Source organism: Aegilops tauschii, chromosome 7 (assembly GCF_002575655.3).
Source record: "Aegilops tauschii subsp. strangulata cultivar AL8/78 chromosome 7, Aet v6.0, whole genome shotgun sequence".
Classification (NCBI taxonomy): Eukaryota; Viridiplantae; Streptophyta; class Magnoliopsida; order Poales; family Poaceae; genus Aegilops; species Aegilops tauschii.
Genome location: NC_053041.3, coordinates 650,690,490 through 650,696,540, shown reverse-complemented (window position 1 = coordinate 650,696,540; position 6,051 = coordinate 650,690,490).

Sequence of the window (6,051 nt, the reverse complement as noted above, 5' to 3'; positions counted from 1 at the left end):
GCGAGCAGGCCACCGGCTTCGTCGACACCGCGCACCCAGACCATGTATGCTTGCTCTCCCGTTCTCTTTACGGTTTGAGGCGCATCGCTGCATTCCTGCAGACGCTCGGATTTACATCGACTCGCTCCAATGCGTCCCTCTTCGTGTATCATCACAGAGTTGACACGGCCTACTTGCTGCTCTACGTCGACGACATCAACCTGACGGCATCCACTGCCACGCTCCTCCAGCGGCTTACTGCTCGTCTTCGCGATGAGTTTGCCTTGAAGGACTTGGGGCCCCTGCACTACTTCCTTGGCGTTGAGGTAATTCGACGGCCAGATGGGTTTTTCCTACGCCAGCAGCGCTACGCCCATGAGCTTCTTGAGCGCGCCGGCATGCTTAACTGCAAGCCTGCTCCCACGCCTGTCGACACCAAGGCCAAGGTTTCCGCTCTAGAGGGTTCTCCCGCATCTGATGCGGCCTTCTATCGCTCCATTGTGGGTGCTTTGCAGTACCTGACCCTGACGCGCCCCGACTTGCAGTATGCTGTTCAACGGGTCTGTCTTCACATGCATGCTCCCCGCAACTCTCACTGGACTCTGGTGAAGGTATCCTCCGTTACATACGCGGCACCTAGTCCATGGGACTCACGCCGACGGCCTCCGCCTCCACCGACCTCGCGCCAACTCTGATGCGGGCTGGGCTGGCTGCCCGGACACACGGCGCTCCACCTCGGGGTACTGTGTCTACCTTGGGTCGTCTCTGATCTCTTGGTCCTCCAAGCGACAGCCCACCGTCTCCCGCTCCAGTGCCGAGGCAGAGTATCGGGCAGTGGCTAACGCCGTTGCTGAATGCTCTTGGCTTTGTCAGCTGCTCCAGGAGTTGCTTTGTGATATTCACAAGGCCACGCTAGTCTACTGCGACAACGTCTCCGCCAACCCGGTCCACCATCATCGGACAAAGCATATTGAGCTCGACATATACTTTGTTCATGAGCAGGTGGCTCTTGGGCGCTTTCGGGTCCTCCATGTCCCGACGGCGCAGCAGTTCGCCGATGTCATGACAAAAGGACTGCCTACTTCTGTTTTCGAGGAGTTCAGGTCCAGTCTTTGCGTCTCCGGCGACGCTTCGACTGCGGGGGGTGTTGAACATATGTTTTCTGCATGTATATTGTGTAGCCCGGCCCACCTCCTAGTCATTGTATAGTTGAGGATGTGGCCTACTTGGTACTCCATATATACGTGCGCTATGCACCGATCAATACATCGTGAAGCATTGCCAAACCTCGTTTCCAACAACCAGAGTCAAGGGTCGCTTGTCATAGGTGCAGTAGACGAGGATGCTGGGAGCCACTTGCTTGGCGACGCGGCGGATGAACGGCGGGCTGACGATGTCACGGCGGAGGTCCTTGCATGTTGCGGCGCAGCGGACGAGCGTGGGTAGGTCGGAGTGTGCCACAATCTCAAGCAGGAGATCGGTCGGGAGGGTCCATGGTGTCTCCGGCGCCGGCGCACCCATCATCGGTCGGGGCGCCATCGATCGATCTTGTTTGAGATTGTATTTTAGGGGGAGGGATTGCTCCTGCGTTGTATCCGGCGACGCAGGTTCCGATCGGGCACGCAGCGTAAACTCTGTTTATATTGAACGCCAAACCGTAGACGGACTGGGAAGAGAGTCCTCCACCGCATCGGATCCGAGAACGTACCCAAATCGAATCCCAACTTACCACGTGGCCATAGAAATGAATTACGTCATGCACCCTGGACGTACGTACGTGCGTGTATGCATTGCTCTATATCTCCATGTACCTAACGTAGATACTGTTTGGTCTTATCAGGCCGGCAGGACTCGAGACTGTTGGCAATAATCTTGCCTCAATGCAAATAGTTTCGTCTTAGGTCTAGATTTACAAAGTGTTAGCTTGAGTTAGATCAGAATTGTCTACGTGCGATTAGGTGTAGGTGTCCTAGGTGGCAGTCTGATGACACGATACGGGCCCATCGCAAAACTTCTCGTGTGCGCGTGTGTTTGTTTTATTCTGTGTTCAAATTCCAATTGAGACGTTGGCCAAATAACTTCATTCGTATCCGAAGAGTGCAATTACAAAGCTCACAAAAGGACACACAAGAACTAAAATTACATCCAAGTCCGTCAAACATGCAAGGAGGACCATGCCAGATGAAAAATCACAATTGGGTCCAAATGACCTCAACTCAGATATGACTCTACGGACATCGGGGATGAACCACTTGGGATAGCAAAGCTGTCATCGCACCGCTACCAATATTACACAGTGCCGGAAGCAAGAGAGATGGATCGAACCTTTAGTCCGACTGCCTCCTTATCGGCCACATTCAGGCCAGAGGGAACAAAAGGAGCAACCATCGACAAGAACGCCGCAGCTCCTGATGGCCGCCCTTCTGCCAGAAGAATCGTCGGCATGGCATGAGAAACTGGAAGGCATCGACCACCTCTTCTTCATGGTGGAGGCCATTGTTTCTTCACAGCGAACACCGATGATGATGCAGCTCCACTCATATGCCTGATGGGAGAAAATTTCTTCTTCCCTTCTCTACCTCCATCGCCTTGATGGCTAGCAGAACAAAGGACGAAGAAAGCAAACCCCTCCCCCTCAAGAACAGTGACAACCTCGAGGTTATTAGAGAGGTACACCGCAGATCTACTTCACGCCATCGTCTTCCACCATGGAAGGACATCTTGGGAGACAGCCGGCTGTTGGACGCTGCTCGAAGGCGGCAGGACGGATCTCCGACTCAGGGTCACATCAAATGCCATGGAGGCAAACCTAGACACATCCCAATACCTAATCCTACATCTACTGTACAGAGGACTACCTAGCTTCCTCTCCCATACTCGCTCACGACGGGAGTACCGCAGGAGGAGAAGGGCCAGGGAGCGAGGCAGAGATATTCTTGGGCGACTATCAACGGGGGCGAGATGGTCTCCTTCTAACCGTCCGAAAATTGCGGCACCATCTCTTTCTCATTGTTTACTGCAAGGCTTATGAAGGTTTATACTCTATGTGCAACTTAATAACTAAGTAACATTGTCCTTCTCATCACAAAACAAAGTGTTGATTTCCTATCTCACACTCGTGGCTTGTTCTACTAGTTTCGTTTCTTCCTATGTTGCGTCCGTATATATGATCTTGCACACAAACATTTCTTCATTTTTGCCCACACTCCAATTGTCCACTGCAAGTAGAACATTTTTATTTATGTTCAGATGCAAACACCACTATACACTTGTCAATATATGATGTAACCTAGTAAGCATTCTTGGAGGAGAAAGGAAGCTTCCGTAGTTGTCGTCATTTGGGGAGAAATTTTGCAGCAAATTCAACACAATTTCGATCTCGACTGATGCAATGATAGTAAGCGGTTCTGAAGGTTAGTTAGCAAATGACCCCACATGACCTGAGACATTAGTATGCTGCTATTGGTGGAGCATGAAAAGAGGTGTTGGAAAGGGATGCCAAGCGGTTTAGTTGAGGTCCAAGTATCAAGAAAGTAGCAAGACCATTGCTTGTGAGTACAAAAAATATTTCTTGCAGGTTTTCTAGAGGAATTAGTGGTTGGGTTTCTTGTTGGCAATAGCGTGGGAGCAGCGGCGGCGAAACCAGTGAACCCAAGGAGGGTCGGTGCATTGAAGCAGCTTAAACATTTGTCGTGAAGCATGTTTTTTGTGCCTAGACGGTCCTTTTATCATCCTACAACATTTTTACAGGCAATAAGACAACGAACACCGTACAAGGCCTCTCGGCCATCCAGAAAAAGCTCTTTGGCTCACATATAATTCTCTTATGGTTTTTTAGGGGAAAAATATAGGTGATGTACGTGGTGACATGTCACGTATGTAGAATATCATCCCATAGTCCTCAGGAATTGCACACGGTTTAGTTGTAGTGTCTTCGAAGTAAGAGTATCGATCCCACAGGAAGCACGGGAATCATGATTTTGCCTCTGGTAGTAAATTATGGGATTGTGCCTACAGATAATTATGGACTCCAAACAAAGTGAGGGCGGAATTAAATTATAATTGACTAGCGAAACTAGCTTTTGTAAAATGGCATAAACGTAAACAAGAGTGGCGACGAGCGGGACGGCCGAGTGGTGATAAGGTGACCAACCGAATGGCAACGCGCGGGGCGGCCGAGTGGTGCTGAGGTGACCAACTGAATGGCGACGCGCGGGGCGGCCGAGTGGTGATGAGGTGACCAACCAAGTGGCGACGCGCGGGGCGACCGAGTGGTGATGAGGTGACCAACCGAGTGGCGACGCGCGGGGCGGCCGAGTGGTGATGAGGCCGGCCGTGTGGTGATGAGGTGACCATCCGAGTGGTGACGTGCGGGGCGGCCGAGTGGTGATGAGGTGACCAACTGAGTGGCGACGCGCGGGGCGGGCGAGTGGTGATGAGGTTACCAACCGAGTGGCGACGCGCGGGGCGGCCGAGTAGTGATGACGTGACAAACCGATTGGTGACGCGCGGGGTGGCCGAGTGGTGATTAGCTGATCAACCGAGTGGTGACACGCGGGCCGGACCAGTGGTGATTAGGTGACCAACCGAGTGGCGACGCGCGGGCTGGCCAAGTGGTGACGAGGTGACCAACCAACTGGCGACGCACGGGGCGGTCGAGTGATGATGAGGTGATCAACCGATTGGCGACGCGTGGGGTGGCCGAGTGGTGATGAGGAGATCAACCGAGTGGCGACGCGCGGGGCGGCCGATTGGTGATGAGGTGACCAACCGAGTGGCGACGCGCGGGGCGGTCGAGTGGTGATGAGGTGACCAACTGAGTGGCGACGCGTGGGGCGGCCGAGTGATGATGAGGTGACCAACCAAGTCGCGACGCGCGGGGCGACCGAGTGGTGATGAGGTGACCAACCAACTGGCGACGCGCGGGGCGGCCGAGTGGTGATGAGGTGACCAACTAAATTGCGATGAGCGGGGCGCCCGAGTGGTGATGAGGTGACCAACCAAATGGCGATGCGCGGGGCGGTCGAGTGGTGATGAGGTGACCAACCAAATGGCGACGTGTAGGGCGGCCGAGTGGTGATGAGTAGACGCGTCTCGCGAATTGAAGATGCACGGGGCGTCCGAGTGAAGTAGACGCGTCCCGCGGAATGACCATGCGCGGGGTGTCCGATTGAAGTAGACGCGTCCCGCGGAGTGGCGATGCGCGGGGCTTCCGAGTAAAGTAGACGTGTCCCGCGGAGTGACGAGGCGCGAGGCGTCCAAATGAAGTAGACGCGTCCCACGGAGTGGCGACGCGTGGGGCATCCGAGTGAAATAGACGCGTCCCGCGGAGTGACGATGCGCGGGGCGTCCGAGTGAAGTAGGCGCGTCCCGCGGAGTGGCGATGCGCGGGCCGTCCGAGTGAAGTACACGTGTCCCGCGGATTGATGGTGCTCGGCGCGGCCGAGTGAAGTAGACGCGTCCCGGGATGTAACAATGCGCGGGGCGCCCGAGTGAAGTAGACGCGTCCCGTGGAGTGGTGACGCGCTGGGCGTCCGAGTGAAGTATGCGCGTCCTGCGGAGTGGCGATGCGTGGGGCGTCTGAGGGAAGTACATGCGTCCCGCGGAGTGGCGACGCGCTGGGCGTCTGAAGTTGACGCGTCCTGCGGATTGATGATGCTCGGCGTGGCCGAGTGAAGTAGACGCGTCCCGCGGAGTGACAATGCGCGGGGCGCCGAGTGATGTAGACGCGTCCCGCGGAGTGGCGATGTGCGGGACGTTCGAGTGAAGTAGATGCGTCCCGTGGAGTGACGATGCACGGTGTTGGATCACATGCCGGAAACCCACGCGTACACGGTGGAAAAGAAAACACAGGGAGACACGCGCGAGAGAATTTTTTGGTGCTGTTCAACTTTCTCCTCGGCTTTTCTTCCTTTATATCTCATTATTCAGTTACAGAAGGGAAAACGTGGCCGGTAAGGATCCTACCAAAGCGCCACGATCCGGTTAGCTCGTGCCATCCCACGAGCTTCTGAACGTGTCTACCACGCGATGCTAGACTGAAGGAAACGGCCCGATGCAAACGGATGCATC